General features: G+C 41.2%; 1 non-coding gene across 1 annotated transcript; it reads right to left on the reverse strand.

Moving 5' to 3' along the window:
• Positions 1 to 1,581: 1,581 nt before the first annotated feature.
• On the reverse strand, positions 1,582 to 1,695 carry LOC133398633 (U5 spliceosomal RNA). The gene has a single exon (XR_009767958.1). It is a non-coding gene; the product is annotated as a U5 spliceosomal RNA (small nuclear RNA).
• Between the last annotated feature and the right edge of the window lie 664 nt (positions 1,696 to 2,359).

The following is a 2,359-nucleotide window of genomic DNA, read 5'->3' on the forward strand; positions in this document are numbered from 1 at the left end:
ACCAAAAATGCCCCATGGACCATTAAAGGCCGAAAATTTTTGGTGGCCGAAAATTCGGTGCATCATTAAATTATACTGTCTGTCCAAATTATGAAAAATGTGTTTTTAAATCCTTTTACCAGATATGAGTTAAAGCCAATGAAATCTGATGTCATAAATGCACAAAATGAAACCAAGGGTCAAATGATTTATTACAGCTATATACTTCCAAATGAACAGTCAAACCACAGTGCTCACCTTCTGGTTGACCTCGGCCAAGTTTTCCCTCCACAGTCTGACCACACGGGACACCTGGCTGGGCAGGTAAGTGTGAGCCAATAAAGCAGCTTCAGGTAGGCGCTTGGTTTTTATCAAAACCTCTAAACACTCATCAAGTCTGTGTGGAAAAGATGACAGAACAACAGTTACACCAGTGACTTTCACCGCAAAATCAGGACCCTTCAGTCACATGTGGTACTTACTTCCCCTGCAGGAAGTAGGTCACAAAGGCAACGTTGTTCTTGCCTTCCCTTTCTGCACCCTCGGCCAGCTTGCCCACCATACGGCCGTTATCGGAAGCGATGGCGAAGAGGAGTAAGCCCTCGTAATCCTGAGCATGCCAAAGGCATTCCTGGGCCAGGCCAAACTCACAGGCAGTAATAATCAGCTCTGCACATCACTTCCACTTCTGCTCTGACTATGAGAGGGAAAGGAGGACATGTATAGGTTGATTCAGAATATTTGGAAACCAATAATTGCCAAGATACCACAAATTCAAACTACAGTGGTAAAGGAGAACACTAGCCAATCAGAGACACATTCATTCAAACGTGTCACCATGTGTTTTCAATCGCTCCGCCTGGGTCATATGGCATGGAAGGGTTTGCTGACAAGTGGTGCCATGGGAGAACGCTTTGTTGCCACCCAGAATAACGTACAGTATTGTTGTGATGTCATGGTGAATTGTCATATTATGAATGGACAGAATGGAGGGAGAATAAGCCCGTTTCAACTCAGTGATTATTGTTGGAAAAAATAAAAATAAATTGTTGCACGCTGCAGTGCGGTTACATACGAGTGACCCGACTTACGCCCTTTTCAAGATTTGAGCTGTCGTTGGGCTCTTTTTATACTTTGACTTGCGAGCAAAATTTGATACGAGCGCTGTGTGGTGCCAGTGAACTCAACTCACTTCACAAGAAGCAGCAGGTAGGCAGATTGTGCACAATTCATGAAAAAACACAACTATGGAAAACACTTAACCAATATGACACCAGCATGCCCGCGACCCTTGTGAGGATAAGCTGTACAGAAAATGGATGGATGGCAAGGGAAACCTGAGTCAATTTTTTGTCATCATCATAAGGGGTCTTTTAGCCGTGCTTTGTCTGGTCCCTCACCTTGGACCTGTTTGCCATGGGTGACTCTGCTAGGGGCATAAAGCCCCAGACAACTTAGCTCCTAGGATCATTGGGACACACAAACCCTACACCACAAGAAAAATGACAGCTCAAGGAGAAGATTACCTAACACTATTATTATAAACACCGTATGCATATAACAACACCATTAAAGCATTTAGATTTTTTACAGTGCAAAGTCAGCTCCACTTCTGCAGAGCATCAAAAAATTGAGACAGACTCTTGTTGTTCTTCCCCATTGAGATCTTTCATAAAAGGCAAACGATTTATACAATCTGACAAGAAATAAGAGTGAACTGCTTTGGTCAGAGCGAAGCGGACGATGTCATTGTCCGCCATGCCATTTTAACAAATAGTCTTCAATTCAAAAGTGCCACTATTTCTTTTGAATCCAAATAAAAGTTCTTCATCTACATTTGACATACTCCAAAAGTTTTAACGCAAAAAGACAATTTAAACCTGTATCGACGCTAAGTTTTCCTGTTCTTTATCTAGATTGTCAACTGTTTTGACGCACAGCGCAGTCGAGGACATCCTGGCCTTTCCAATGATCTCATGTGTTTGGGTGGCTTTGAAGCGGCTGTGCTTTCTTCCTGAAACAAAATGGAGAATGCAGCAAAACACAAATGCCAGAAAAGAGAAATGGAAAGTTAAATATGACAAAGATAATGTTTTTTTCACCAAAGGCAATCATATATTATTGCTTATGAACATGTTATGAGTCATAATTTGGAGTCAGAGTTCTGTTGAACTTTTTGTTCGTAAAAATTAGAGCCCTACTGTCATGGACATGAGGATGATTTGATTGTGTTAGCTCATAGTTCACACTTTCAAGTTCTTTGTTTATATTCCATTTTCCTCCCCAAAACAGTTCTTTGTGGGGTTATAAACATGATGAATGTATTCTCTGAATAAAATAATAGATAGATAGATAGATAGATAGATAGATAGATAAGGTT

The sequence above is a fragment of the Phycodurus eques genome, unplaced genomic scaffold (genome assembly GCF_024500275.1).
Source record: "Phycodurus eques isolate BA_2022a unplaced genomic scaffold, UOR_Pequ_1.1 contig_212, whole genome shotgun sequence".
Classification (NCBI taxonomy): domain Eukaryota; kingdom Metazoa; phylum Chordata; class Actinopteri; order Syngnathiformes; family Syngnathidae; genus Phycodurus; species Phycodurus eques.